A 16,143-nucleotide genomic window follows, 5' to 3' on the forward strand; every position below is an offset into this window, starting at 1 on the left:
TTTTGTTTCCTTGCTGGCAAGGTATTGTGATCCCTTAAAAGAGAAATTTTCAGTCTTTTTGCACTGGTTTCTTCCCTTTTTCATGGATTTATCTACCTTTGGTCTTTGAGGTCAGTGACCTTTGGATGGGGTCCCTGAGTGGACATCCTTTTTGTTGATGTTAAAACTATTTCTTTCTGTTTGTTAGTTTTCCTTCTAATGGCCAGGCTGCTCTGCTGCAGGTCTGCTGGAGTTTGCTGTTCCTTCCTCTGGTAGCTTCATCCCAGAGGGGTACCCACGAGATGCCAGCCAGAGCTCTCTGGTATGAGTTGTCTGTAAGCCCCTACTGGGAGGTGTCTCCTAATCAGCATACATAGGGGTCAGGGAGCCACTTGAGGAGGCAGTCTGTGCCTTATCAGAGCTTGAACACTGTGTTGGGAAATCCACTGCTCTCTTCAGAGCTGCTAGGTAGGAAAGTTTAGATCTGCTCAAGCTGTACCCACTACTGCCCCTTTTCTCAGGTGGTCTGTCCCAGGAAGGTGGGGGCATTATTTTTAAGTCCCTGACAGTGTGCTGCCTTTTTTCAGAGATGCCATGCCCACCAAGGACATCTAACAAGACAGAGTGCCTGGAGCTGCTGAGCTGTGTTGGGGTCTGCCCATTTCAAACTTCCTGGCAGCTTTGCTTACCTTGCAGAGTTGAAACTTCCTACTGCAGCCTCAGCAATGGTGGACACCCCTTTCGCCACTGAGCTCAAACGTCTCAAGTCAAGCTCGGACTGCTGTGCTGGCTGTGAGAATTTCAAGCCAGTGGATCTTAGCTTGTTGGTTTCCATGGGGGTAGGACCCGTTGAGCCAGACCACTTGGCTCCCTGGCTTCAGCCCCCTTTTCCATGTGAGTGAATGGTTCTGTCTCGCTGGCATTCCTGGCATCATTGGAGTATGAAAAAAAAAAAAAACTGCGGCTAGCTCAGTTTCTGCCCAAACAGCTGCCCAGTTTTGTGCTGGAAACCCAGGTCCCTGGTGGTTGTGTAGATACCAGAGGGAATCTCCTGGTCTGTGGGTGGTGAAGACCATGGGAAAAGCACAGTATCTGTGCCAGATTGCAGAGAACAGTCCCTAATGGCTCCCTTGGCTAGGAGTGGGAGTTCCCCAGTCCCTTGTGCTTTCTGGGTGAGACAACGCCCCACCCTGCTTTGGCTCACCCTCTTTGGGCTGCATCCACTGTCCAACCAGTCCCAGTGAGATGAACCAGGTACCTCAGTTGGAAATGGGGAAATCTCCTGCCTACTGTGTCTATCCCTCTGGGAGCTGCGCACCAGAGCTGTTTCTATTCAGCCATCTTGCCCGGGGACCTCTTGTACCTACCTTTTAATGAGCTTATATATGCATTTCTGTTGTTTATATACCTAGAAATGAAATTGCTCCATCATTGCTGGGTTTGTGTATGTTCAGCTTTAGTAGGTACTGCCAAACTGTTTTCAAATGGTTATAGTAGTTTATCCTCCCTCCTGCAGAGGCAGAGTGTGTTGGTGCTGCAGTTGCTCTACAGTTTTATCATTTGGGACTAATTATCTTTTCTATAAACATACAGTATTTATAAAGATATGTTATCGGGAAGAGATAGCATGGGGAGAAATGACAGATACAGGTGAGGGGACGGAAGGCAGCAAAGCACACTGCCATGTGTGTACCTATGCAACAATCTTGCATGTTCATCACATGTACCCCAAAACCTAAAATGCAATTAAAAAAAAAAAAGGAAAAAAAAAAAATAAATAAAGATATGTTATCTCTTTATTTTGCCATTCTGATAGGTATGTAGTGGTATCTCACTTTGACTTTAATTTGCTTTTTCCTTATAATTAAGGAAATTGAGTACTTTTTTATGTATTTAATGGCCATTTGGATATAAAATATATAGATTATAAAGTATTTCTATGTAATAGTGGTATATACAAACAAAAGCAAGGAATTTGAATTAATTTATTCAGTGATTAATATGATTTTTGATTTTGCATTTATCACTTCTCAAATTACTAAATTACCAGTTATTTTGTATAAAGTTGGAAATAGGAGAAACGCTAATTTGGAAAGAAAGGGTTAAGTTGAATGTAGAATTAAGCATTGTAGATCTTCTTTTAAAGAACAGCTGGGCAAAATTATATAGACTATCTTACCAGTCCTATCTTCATTATATCTACATGTCCATTTTTCTCTTACTGTGAACTTTCAGACACCTGTGATGAAGGATATAAAAGATCTCACTTACCATCAACTTGCACACTAATGCCTGTTAATTAAAAGAATTCCCTTCTCAACTTTTACTGGCCATGACATGTATATGTGGTCAGTATCTATAACATTTATATTCAGTTACTTTTATTTTAAAACCAACCAGCAGACTTAGACCTACGTGTATCCTCTCCTTCTTCCTGCTAGTGATGACCCCTCTTTGAATGCCAGCTTTTTTCCCATATTTTGGATTCTATTCTTTACCCCTACCTATTCTGGAAACATGCAGTCACTTGCGTTATCTATCACCTCTATTTAAAGCCCTCTCTCAACTACATCTTTCTCATCAGTATTTAAGTAGATATGTTTCTTTATTATTATTATTATTAAATTAAAAAAACGCTTCACGAATTTGCACGTCATCCTTGCACAGGGGCCATGCTAATCCTCTCTGTATCGTTCCAATTTTAGTATATGTGCTGCCGAAGCGAGCAGAAATGTTTCTCTATAAATAAAATAAAGTCTTTCTCAGCCACGTATCTTTTTCTGTTCAACAGCCAGATTTCTCTTCATTTTATGTCACTTGGCTTAGGTATCTATCTGTACCTATTACTCTAGCAAAACAGCTGTTCCCAAGGTTACCAAAGATTTTCACAATAGCTGGTCTAGTTGATAACTTTTAGTTCATTTTACCTAACATCATCAGTACTGACAGTGCTGACATTCTTCAAAGCTCATTTAACCCTTCATATATTACCACTCTTCTCTCTTTCTTTAAGCAATCTCCTTTATGCCTATGATTTGACTTTTCTTCATATACCAATAGCATCTACATTTATATATGTGTAATACAAACTACTGCTTTGAGTTTCAGAACTATGTATCCAGATGCTTAACTGGCAGTTCCACTTGACTATTTCAAAAACACCTCCTACTTGGCAAGCTCATGGTCTTCTCTGATCTACTGATGTTCTTCCAGTGTTTTCTTATTTTTGCAAGTGATATCAGTGTCCTTGCTGATGCAAGTCTGATACCCACAAGTTATCTATCATTTACAACCTTACCCCAATCTAATTCATCAAAAGTTCTCATAATATTTTTTCTCTTCATTTTCCAGCTTTATTGAGGTATAATTGACAAAAACAGTATACATTAAGGTACACAACATGATTTGATTAATAAACTTTTTTTTTTTTTTTTTTGAGGCAGAGTTTCACTCTTGTTGCCCAGGCTGGTGTGCAATGGCACGATCTCAGCTCACCACAACCTCCGCCTCCTGGGTTCAAGCGATTCTCTTGCCTCAGCCTCCCAAGTAGCTGAGATTACAGGCATGCACCACAATGCCTGGTTCATTTGTATTTTTACTAGAGATAGGGTTTCACCATGTTGGTCAGGCTGGTCTCAAACTCACGACCTCAGGTGATCCACCCATCTTGGCCTCCCAAAGTGCTGGAATTACAGGCATGAGCTACCATGCCCAGCTGACTAATAACATTTTTTTTTTTTACAGACTCTTGATTCTGTCTCTTTTGCAGATTATCCAAGAGAAATTCACAGCCACTCTTCCACAGTATTTTAATTATCTCTCCCCTGCCATTATCCTTGACTTATCCAGTCTCTGTCACCTGTGCCCCATACTAATTGCTACAATTAGGAAGTCACTGGGACAAGGAAACTACCAGGATCAGTCATCCACTGCAGCTGCTGCCAGCTCCAGAACCATACCCAACCTCACTCAAAGGAGTACCAAACAACCCATAATGCTAGTAGTTCAATACTAGGACCTCAGCAAACACTGTCACAGAAAAGCCAGTGACCTCATTTGCCATCAGAAGTGGTCTTTTTCCCCATTTCTGCCTACTATATCAAAATGTATCTGATTCACAGAACCTAAATAACTTTTAGTTTTTAGCTTTTTAGCCTCTACATTATGGGAAAGCACTCTAGAAATGTGTTTTCTAGTGTAATAGCCACTGACCACATGTGACTATTTGAATTTAAATGAATTCGAATTAAATAAAATTTAAAACTCATTGTTTAGTCATGGTACTTACGTCTTAAGTGCTCAGTAGCCACATGTATCTAGTGGCAACTATATCAGTGCAGATCCAGAACATTTTCATCATTGTACAAAGTTATTTTGTACAGTGCAGTACTGTAAGGCAGATTAAATATCCATTTTATCTACCATAGGAGCCATGATATTTGAAACAGGGTATACTTTGAGCAGAGTCCCATAGATGGGCAATAATAGGTGATTTGGGCTAGAATCATGGAAGCACTTAGATTGCTGGTGAATTCTATCAGGAGTCTGAAGCAAAAAAAGAAAAAAAATTGAGGTTTAGTATTAGATTTTTGGTTGAGGCTGTTGAGTAGAGAATGGTGCTATTTATCTGGAAAAGAAAGACTAAAGAAGGAGGAAATTTGGGGAGCTCCAAACCGTACTATGAAAAATTTAGAAATTTTCCCTGACAGTGTTTGAAGAGAAAGTAAATATAGAATGGAATATAACATATCTATTTATATGGAGATAAGGATACATTCTTAAAAGGTGAGTTAATTTCAGAGATATAAAGAAAAGCATCCAGTATCATTCTATTACACTTACTGGTTTGCACTTTTTTTTAAGGGTGGACTTTAATGTTTATTTACAGGATGCTGCAAGATATGAAATTCCACATAGAAATAAGAAACCTAGTCAGAGGACAAGCTTCTTACAGTATGTACAGTTGGAACTGTTCAAGTATAGTTTCAGTGTAAAAAGTGCTACAATAACAAACCACATTTAAAAAGAGTTCTTCATAGAGAAGCAGTAAGACAAAATACCAAACATAGTAGACAACAAATTTATGCCTCAGCTACATGATCTAAAAGTTAAAGGTCCCAGGAGTCCCATCCTGAAGGTTTGCACTTTTATTTTGCAAATTTATCAGTCTTTTTAGATGCCGTAAAAATTTGCTTATTAAAATTGGGGGATAATACAAAAAAAAAAAAAAAAAAAAAAAAACTTCTATGTGTTAAAAACAATGGATTGGTTTCAACATTTATTTTTCCATGCCAGTGTGCTTTCATGTTTTGCATAGTGTTGAAAGCTAATAACTATGTTCCCCAGATCCACTCGCAGCAGGTATTCTGGATATGAGGTAGATTTGGCCAATGAGATGTACCTGTGTATGTTTTAGAAGGTAGAAATGAGATAGAGGCCATGCTTCTGCTGCTTTTGCTTTACCCTTTGCAGATATGGGTACCTATCCAGTTTTTTGCTGGTGTGGCATGGATTTGAAACCAACATTTGCAGTTGACCGGAGTCATCTTTCTTACTTTCCTGACTATATGCAGGATAGAAAGATAACATTGAGAAATTGGACTAGGCAGTTTAGCAATAGTGGTCACTGAAGCATTTAAGAGATCCTGCTGTGGGAAGGGGTACTATGCTCTGGGTTGACTTTCAAGGGTAGAGCTACTGTCTTTGGAAAGGTGACTGCCAAGAACAAGATTGTCTGGCATGAACCACAGCAGAAAAAAGCCATATAAAGGCAACTGGATCACTGGAATTAGGGATCAGTCTGTGCCTGAAAGGGAATAACTGCACAACAGTATTAGGTGAATGATGGATTGTAATGTTCCCTGTGTCACATTTAGAACCAGCTGAGCTTTCAGATGAGCTCATTTGGCATTGCTATTGGAAGGTGCAGTAGGCAGAAGCAGAGGAAAGGAAGGAAGTCACAGCAAATATATGACCATTTTCCAGTTAAGAAAACTGAGGTTTAAATGACTATCGAGGCACTCTCTGTCTGATCTATTTATTTTAATTATGTTTGCTGGGGAATTACCTATTTTTCTTGCCTTTCAAAAGAACTAGCTTTTTTTCCTTTTCTGTTTTATTAATTTCTTCATTTATATTTACCCATTTCTTTTTCTTACTTTGTTATGGTGTATTTTAATTGTTTTTTTTCTACTGTCTTGGCCTGAGCACTTGGTTCATTCATTTTTAGTTTGTCTTATTAATAATAACTTTTAATGCCACATACATTTTCTCTATATAGAATTTCACTTCTCATAGATTTTGATGTAAAATACTTTCCTTCATTAATTTCTAGGATATGTGTAATTTAAATTTTATTCTGTCTTGAAAAAAATATTTTTTAAACTTGTAAGTTGCTGAGGTTTTTAAAAATCACTTTGATCTCTGATGGTTATTTTATTATTTTTAAATATAGTACATACAGTCTCTAAGCTTTAGAATTAAGTCTTCCTTTGTGACAAAACTTATTACTCATTTTTTAATGAACCATGAATATAGGTTTATTATGATCTGCTGGTAATATTTATGTTTGTATGCTTATATCTATGTAAACATAAACACCTCAAAGTTGTTTAAAAATTATTATTCAGATTCTCTATAACTTTGCTTATTTCTGGTTTACTTACTATGTCAAATTCTGGAAGAGGTATATTAAAGTGTTCTACTGTGATTAATTTTATCAAGTTCTTATATTTAGGAGTTTTGCTGTTATGTGAATGAATTTGGAGTGCTTAGAACATAAAGGTTTATGACTGTTTTAACTTTTCAATGGATTAGACCAGGCGTTCCCAAACTATGGCCCGCGGGCCGCATGCAGCCCCCTGAGGCCATTTATCCAGCCCCCCACGGCACTTCAGGAAGGGGCACCTCTTTCATTGGTGATCAGTGAGAGGAGCACAGTATGTGGCGGCCCTCCAACGGTCTGAGGGATGGTGAACTGGCCCCCTGTGTAAAAAGTTTGGGGACGCCTGGATTAGACCTTTTATCATTACATATTACGACTCTTTGTCCTGTTACTTGCCTTTGACCCTGAATTCCCCTTTTCCAATATTAATATCTACACTATTGCTTTTCTTTTGTTTGGTTCTGTTTTTCTTCATCTCTGTTTTCTATCTTTTTGGTTTTGTTTCAAAGTTACTTTGTTGATCAGTTGTATTTTTATATGGGAGCTCAGTATGTTTGTATAGTTAATGATAAATGAATGCTTGATTTTGTTTTTCGTCTCTTATCTGTAGTATTTGTTATACTTTTTTTGTTTTTTTACTTTTTTTCTTTTATTTTATTATGCTTTTTAATTTTTCTTTTGTTGGCTTAGTAAAATTTCTTTTTGTAATTTCCAAAAGCAATTTGACAATGTTTATACACTTTTCTGTTACATAGTGGTTACCTTCTCATACTTAAAGATGATAATAAAACCTGTATTTTTCTACTAATAAATCAAAATAAAATAACAGCTTTTGCTTTGCCACTTATCCTTCTTGATCTCCTTCCTCTTCTTTTCTTTTTAAAAATTCTGGGCACTTTTAGATTGTCTCTTACGGCATATTTCTTCTGTTTTAAGGACACTTATAGACACATATATTACAAATTAACAATCATAATACTTTCATATTTATTGCTCACTGTTTATGCTTTTTTAATTATGAAAACTTAAAACATGAACAGTAGTAGAGAGAATATTTTAATAAATTCCTATATTTAATCACTTATTTAATAATTATCATTTTCCTATATAATCCTTTTATCTGAAGTATTTTAAAATGAGTATCAGACATTATGACATTTTATTCCTAAATACTTCATTGCACATCTCTTTAGATAAAGAGATATTAAATACCCAGGATACTATTATCCCATCCAATATAATGAATAATTCCTTAATAGCATCTAGTAGTAGTCTTTATTCCAATGTTCCTAGTTGTCTCAAAATTGCCTTTTTACTCTGGTTTAATTTGAATCAGGGACCAAACAAGTTCCATACATTACATTTGGTTGTTCTATCTCTTAAATCTCTTTATTATAAAACTGTTCCTCCTCCCTCTCCTTCTCCCACTGCCAATGATTTGTTAAAGGGACTTTCTTTTCAAGGTAAATCAGTGGCAAGATTTAGTCTAAGATCTAGTTACCAGGTTATAGAAATGATGATTTTTGTTTTGTGAATAGTTGGTCTGATGTTCCTGCCAAATCAGTTCCCCCGGTAATTAGATATCAGAAGCAGCTGTCTCTTGAAGCTACAGTCTTTTGTTTATGTTTTGGAGAATGTTTACCTTTTTAATCTTATGTAGAGGACAGAGGTGTCTCCAACTCAGATAAATGTGGTGTTAGTCTAAATTCATTTAGGTACTAGTTTAAAATAGGGGACAGACTATATTCCTAAAATAAAGGAGCAGAATACATTCTTCTACTGTGGTCAAAATTATTTTCTGATTTGTCAAGAAATCATTCTTATTGACCTTGACTCTCAAAGAATAATAAATGTTCTCTATTAACAACCAGAATTTGATATAGATTAACCTATCACTGGTTACTATATATAGTTTAAAGCTAAAAAAAGTCAAAGCTATAATCGTACATAAATTTGAATACATTCCTCCAAAGGCAGTTGACTTTAACGGTGATCTATTATGGAGAAACCCAAAGCCTATGCCTACTTCTTTTGTAGCATATCGGCCATAGAAGCCCAGATTTAAAATTTATCATGAAGTAAACTGTATTATTGTGTTTATTATTTGTATTCGTCATGGAAAATTAGTTTTTACTTTGCAACTTATTTCTAAAACATTTTCTTTTTTCAATTTAAAGTTTTATATGCATCTGGTATAAAATCCTGTAATCCTAAAGATACTGTGATGAATTCAAGTTTCCTGCCTTATCCATCCTGATCCACTCACCAGAGACTACTTCCTTTAAATATCTCTACTATTCAATTCTTCTAGGGGTCAATGTGCTCGTGTACAGACACCTATGTTTGTTTTGTTTTTTTGGTTGAGCTTTTTTTTGAGAGGTTTCGGGTGGGGTGAGGAAGCTGTGTTGACTGCTAAATTTACCTGTGATTGTCGGACAAGCATTGCTTAACGATGGGGATGTATTCTGAGAAATGCATCGTTGGGCAATTTTGTAGTTGTTCCAGAATCATAGAGTGCACTTTTATAAACCTAGATGATATAGCCTACTGTACACCTAGGCAACATGGTATAGACTATTGTTTCTAGGCTACAGACTCGTTACTAAACATGTTACTAAATACTGTAGGCAGTTGTAACACAATGGTATTTATGTATCTAAACATAGAAATGGTACAGTAAAAATAAAAATTTAAAATGGTACTCCTATATATAGGTCAGCTCCATTATAATTTTATGGGAACCATTATCATATATGCAGTCCATTATTAACCAAAATGTCATGCAGTGCATTGACTGTATTAACTTTGAGGCAGTTGGTGTTGATTAGTAACACTATACAAATTAAGGGCCTCAGATGTCAATTAGAGTTTGACGTTCCTAAATATAGTTTGAATGAATGTTGTCTTCCCTCCAGTGAATCTGATAGCCAAATAAATGATCTTCCCTTCAATTTAATACTCCTGAGTCTTTTTCAAGGGAGTAGGAAGTTTCATTAAGAAGAGTTTACTTGGTCAGATTCCGGACAAGGTCTTTTGTTTTTTGTTCTGGAAAACTAGCCAAATATTTTTCTACTACCTGGCACATCTAAAAATGTGGGTGTCACATTTGTGGAGACACTGTATAAATATAATGAGTTTTAGATTATTGTCAATCCATTGATTAAAATCAAGGTCAGCAAACTTACAGTCCTTGGGCCAAAAGCAGCCACTACCTGATTTTATAATAAAGTTTTATTGGAACACCATGATACCTATTTGTTTATGTTTATCTGTGGCTGCTTTCTCACTGCAGTGGCAGAATTTAATAGTTATAACAGAGACTGACCCACAAAGCCTAAAATATTTATTGTCTATTCCTTTACAGAAATAGTTTGCCAATCCCTGATATAAAATAAAATAAAAAATTTCCCTTAAGTCACCTAAGGCAGATTTTTCAGTGCTATTACATAGCAGAACTTAGGATAGGGACCATGGGAGGTAGAAAGTTAGGTTGAAATTTTTTTTTCTTTTCTTTCTTTCTTTATTTTAGTGTGTTGATAACTGTAGATTTTCTTCTGAGCACTGTTTTTGCTGCATCCTACATTTCAGCACGTTGTTTTCATTTTCATTCATATCCTTCTCTAGTGATTTGTTTTTAACTTTAAATACTAAATATCATGATTTAATTTTGTTTTTGCTTAATCCTCAGTTGTCTTACATTAGAAAAATAGTTATAATTATTAATATTAATGAACTAAAATCTTCCCGAAGGAATGAATCCAAAAAGAAGTATCTAACAAGTGATAAAATCCTGATATTTTATGGCCTTTCCTATTTTAGTCTCAAACGTTCTAAACATAATGGAAGAAAGAGCTTTTCAGTTTTATTCTTTTAAAAAGACCATAGGTTTCTCTCCTGCTACTGAGGATAGTCGTCTAACACATTCACAGTTATGTTAGGGAGAGACAACGTAATGGCACTTTCATTCTTATCACAGTATTTTCTAATTTCCTTTTTGATTACTTATTGTTTAAAAGTGTATTATTTAATTTTTGTATTCTCGTGAATTTTTCAAATTTCCTTTTGTCATTGATTTCTGATTTCATTTCATTATGATTGGAGAAGATAACATGGTATGATTTCAGTCTTTTAAAATTTATTGAGACCTATTTTATAGCCTAAAATATGGTATATCTTGACTGGTATTCCATATGCACTTGAGAAAAATGTATTTAGGTGGAATGTTCTATAGCTTTCTGTTAGATGTGTCTAGTTGGTTTATACTGTTGTTCAAGTCTTTTGTTTTCTTACTGTTCTTTCTGATTGTTCTAGTCATTATTAAAAGCAGTGTTGAAGTTTCCATTACTATAGAATTGTCTGTTTCTCCTTTCAGTTCTGTTAAATCTTCATACATTTTGGGGCTCTGTTAGGTGCATGTTTATGTCATTTTTATTGTTATGTCTTCTTGATAGATTGAACTTTTTTGTCATTAAATAATGTCCTTTGTCTTTTGTAACCATTTTTGTGTTAAAATTGATTTTGTCTAATATTGGTATAGCCGCCCAGCTCTTTTTTAGTTACTGTTTGCAAGGAATTATCTTTTTTTCATCCATTCACCTTTGACCTTTCTGTATCTTGGTTCTAAAGTGAGTCTCTTATAGGCACCATGTACAAAAAAAATCCTCTCTTGCCATCAATAGTAAGAGTCTTAGAAACTGCAACTTGTAGTAGGTCTTTAAATAACATCATTTCCTTCAATGTTGTTTCATTATGCCGTGAAAAAAACTGTTTTCGTTATATGTCATTTTTCTTAAAGTTGCAGTTTCTAAGAACCTATCAATGACCTTAAGTGAGGACTTACTGTAGATGGATCATGTTTGTTTTGAATTCGTTCTGTCAATATCTTCATTTTAATTGGGGAGTTTAACCCATTTAATTTTAAAGAAAATACAGATGAGGAATGACTTACTTCTGCTATTTTGCTATTTGTTTTCTCTATATTGTATGTCTTCTTTGTTCTCCAGTTCATCCATTACTACCTTTTTTTATTCAGTTTTTTTTTTCTAGCACACTATTTGATTCACTTTTCATTTCTTTTACTGTAGATCTTTATATTCTTAATTTTTGCCAAGGGAACTATAATTAACATCTTAATTTATTAGCAGTCCAGTGTGTATTAATATCAGTTTAGTTTCAGTCATGTAAAACGTTTTGCCAGAATGTGAGATGCAAGAAAGAAAAATTATATATTAATTTTAAAAAGAATTAAAAATGTTGCTCCTCTAACAAACACTGTTCTCTCTTCCTTATGTTGTTTATTGTCACAGATTACATTTTTATGTATATAATATATGCCATAGACATAGATTTATATTATTTATTTAACCATAACAGAGATGTATAATTACTGCTTTATGTAATTGTCTTTTAAATCATTTAGAGTAAAATTGAAGTTACTGACCAAAATATGTTAATAATGACTCTTGTATTTATCTGTGTAGTTGCCAGTTTTACTCTATGATGCTATAACAAAATACTTTATGCTGGGTAATTTATAAACAACAGAAATTTGTTGCTCACAGTTCTAGGGACTGGGAAGTCCAAGACCAATATACTAGCATATTCACTGTCTGGTGAGGGCTCATTCCTCATAGATGGTACCTTCTGTGTGTCCTCCCAGGGCAGAAGGGCAAAAAAAGGACAGCTCTATGGGACATCTTCTACAATAGCACTAATCCCACTTGACCTAATCACTTCGCAAAGGCCTCATCTCTTAATATCATCACATGGGGGATTAGATTTCAACACATGAGTTTTGGAAGGATGCAAACATTTAGACCACAGCATTGTCTTTACCAGTGTTTTTTATTTATTTGTGCTGATGTGAATTACTGTCTAGTATTTTTTTTTTTCTTTCAGCTTGAAGGACTCTTTGTAGCATTTCTTATAAAGCATGTCTACTAGCAGTGAATTCTAATTTTTTTCACTGGGATATCACAGTTTATTTTGTTTTTGAGGGATAGTTTTGTTGGATATAGACTTCTTGGTTGACAAATTATTTTGTTGTTACTTTACTACCTTCTATCCTTCATAATCTCTGATGAGAAATTAGCTTTTAACTTTATTGAAGATCCCTTGTACATAGTAAGTTGCTTCTTTTGCTTCTTTCAGGACTCTCTTTTAATGGTTTGATTATAACGTTTCTAGGTTTTCTTCAGTTTTCTCCTACTTGGGGTTTGTTGAGATTCTTAGGTATGTAGGTTTATGTCTCTCATCAAAATTTTGAAGTTGTAGACATTTTCTTCTTCAAATATGTTTTCTGCCCCTTTTTCTTCTCCCTCTTGAAGACTCATTATGTTTGTTGATGCTTTTAATAGTGTTCCATGGGCCTATTAGGCTATGTTCATTTTCTTCTTTTTTTTTTTTCCCTTCTGCTCCCTAGATCAGGTAATCTCTATTGATCTGTCTAAATGTTCATTGATTCTTTCTTCTGTCTACTCAAACCTGCTGTTGAGCCTCAACTAGTAAAATTTTCATTTCAATTATTACATTTTTCTAGTCCAGAATTTCTATTTTGTTTCTTTTTAAAGTTTATTTTTGTTGATATTCTCAATTATGTGAGACATTATTCTCATATTTTCCTTTAGTTCTTTGTACATACTCTTAAAGCATATTTAAAATAACTGATTTAGAGACTTTGTGTAGTAAATCCTATATATGGATTTCCTCAGGGACAGTTTCTGTTAATTCCTTTTTTCTGTGTGTGTGGATCATACTTTCTTGTTTCTTTGCATGCCTCATAATTTTTTATTGAGCATTAGACATTTCAGATATATAATGTGGCAGTGATATTTTTCTACTTTCTTAGCTGTTTTTGTTGCTGCTTATTGTAGTTGGTGTTGTTTGTTTAGAGACTTTTCTGGAATAAACAGTTTTGTAAAGTTTATATTCTGTGCTGTGTATGGCCACTAGAATTTCTGTTCAGTTATCTTAGAATCTCTGGTCAACTAATGATTTGGCAGATATTTTCTTAACACCTGGACCCAGAAACATATGGTCATGCATTGCTTAGTGACAAGGATGCCTTCTGAGAAATGCATCACTTGGCAATTTTGTCTTTGTGTGAATATTTCAGTGTATTTATACAAATCTAGATGGTATAGCCTACTACAATTCAAGGCTATATGGTATAGCCTACTGCTCCTAGGCTACAAACCCTGTATAGCATGTTACTGTACTGAACACTGTAGGCAATTGTAACCCAAAAGTATTTGTGTATCTAAACATATTTAAGCATAGTAAAAATACAATATATAAGCCAGGCACAGTGGCTTATGCCTGTAATCCCAGCACTTTGGAAGGACAAGGTGGGCAGATTAGCTGAGATCAGGAGTTCGAGACCAGCCTGGCCAACATGGTGAAACCCCGTCTTTACTAAAAATACAAAAATTGGCCGGGCATGGAGGCAGGTGCCTCTAATCCCAGCTACTTGGGAGGCTGAGGCAGGAGAATCGCTTGAACCCAGGAGGTGGAGGTTGCAGCGGTTGTGCCATTGCCCTCCAGCCTCGGCAACAAGAGTGAAACTCTGTCTCAATAAAACGAAACCCAGTATAATAGGCAAAAAGTGTATGTATATAGGGTATTTACTATGAATGGATCTTGCAGGAGTGGAAGTTGCTCTGGGTGAGTCAATGAGTAAGTAGTAAGTGAATGTGAAGGCCTAGGATGTTACTGTACACCATAGTATAAACACTGTACACTTAAACTACACTAAATTTATTTTAAAAATTATATGATCTCTTCAGTAATTAATTAATCATAGCTTACTATGTAACATTTCTACTTTATAAACTTTTTAACTTTCTGACTTTTTTCTAATAACACTTAGCTTTAAACACAAACTCATATACAGCTGTATAAAAATATTTTTATATCTTTAAGTTTTTTCCATATTTAAAATTATTTAATTTTTAATTTTTAAACTTTTTTGTTAAAAACTAAGACACAGACACACATTAGCTTAGGCCTACACAGGGTCGTGATTGCTAATATCATATGTCATTTAATTGGAAGGTCTTCAGGGTTAGTAACATGCATGGAACTGTCATCTTTTATAACAATGCCTCCTTCTGGAATACCTCCTGAAGGACCTGCCTGAGGTGCTTCATATTTTTTTAAAAAGTTCACTCTAAAATAACCATAGTAGTTTAGTAAATACATAACCCAGTAACATGGTCATTTATTATCATCAAATATTATGTACAATACATAATTGTATAGACTATAGTTTTATAGAACTGGCAGCACAGTAGGTTTGTTTACATCAACATCACCACAAACACGTGAGTAATACATTGCACTATGACATTAAGAAGGGTAAGATATTACTAGAAGATATAAATTTTTTAGCTCCATTGTATTCTTATGGGCCCACCATCATATATGCTATTCATTGTTAATGGAAATATTATGTGGTATATAACCATATACACATAAATAAAGGAATGCAAATATATATGTATTTCCAGTGTTTGCTAGGAGACTATGTGTATCTTGGGGTCATGCCTTCAACATTCAGTTGGATAGTTTACATCTTTCTTAGCTTCAGTTTCTGGTTGTGCAGAGCCTAAAGATCAGCCAGAATTGAGAACATAGGGCCTTCTCAAGTTTTTCTGAGTGTGTGCTCTGTCTTGGGCATCAATATGGCCTTCTAGTTTCCAAGGAATATGTAGGAGCTTTCAAAGCCCTTAGTCCCTAAAACATCTCATTCTTCAGTCTGTCTTCCCAAGCTTTTTGAGAGCTTGTTTGGCGGTTCTAGCAAGGGAGTGCAGCTCCTCGTATACCCTTGACCAAAGACTGGTCCTCCTCTTTTGGGGATGGTCATCCTCTTCGACCGAGCATGCAGCTTTGGGAGAGACGCACATGGAGCAGTGAGGGAAGAAGGGGACACCAGCCTAGCCAGCCAGATTAGTCGAATCAAACCTGATGATCAGGGGGGTGACAGATGTCACAACCAGATTTTCCTCATATCCCCAAGCTTCTTGATAATCACTCTTAGCTTATTATGTAACATTTCTACTTCATGAACTTTTAAATTTTTTAACTTTTTGACTCTTTCATAACACTTAGCTTAAAACACAAACATATATATAGCTCTATAAAAGTGCTTTTGTATCCTTACAAACTTTTTTCTATATTTATAGAAACAATTTATTATATCCATTATTTGCCTCAGTAGCTACCCCTTATCCCATTCAGCACTAGCTAATACATTTGCCTTTGGGCCAGGCACAGTGGCTCATGCCTATAATCCCAGCACTTTGGGAGGCCAAGGCAGGTGGATTGCTTGAGCTCAGGAATTTGAGACCAGACTGGGCAACATGGCAGAACCCTGTTTCAATCAATCAATAAATCAATAAGCCTTTAAGTGTTTATGACAAATGGCCTATCTGCCCTGATAGAGTTCTGAGTTTGGCAAAATAAAAGCAAGCCCTTTATACAGTTTAAGCCAACAGAGAGGT

The 16,143-nt window shown here is 35.4% G+C and overlaps 1 protein-coding gene and 1 non-coding gene across 2 annotated transcripts in view; one reads left to right on the forward strand and one right to left on the reverse strand.

The window, feature by feature from the left end:
* Positions 1-16,143, forward strand: part of DNAJC1 (DnaJ heat shock protein family (Hsp40) member C1) — a 237,775-nt gene that overhangs the window by 72,900 nt on the left and 148,732 nt on the right. The gene's annotated exons all lie outside the window — the stretch shown is intronic.
* LOC120367712 (U6 spliceosomal RNA) lies at positions 2,602-2,708 on the reverse strand. The gene has a single exon (XR_005582028.1). It is a non-coding gene; the product is annotated as a U6 spliceosomal RNA (small nuclear RNA).

Source organism: Saimiri boliviensis, chromosome 8 (assembly GCF_048565385.1).
Source record: "Saimiri boliviensis isolate mSaiBol1 chromosome 8, mSaiBol1.pri, whole genome shotgun sequence".
Classification (NCBI taxonomy): Eukaryota; Metazoa; Chordata; class Mammalia; order Primates; family Cebidae; genus Saimiri; species Saimiri boliviensis.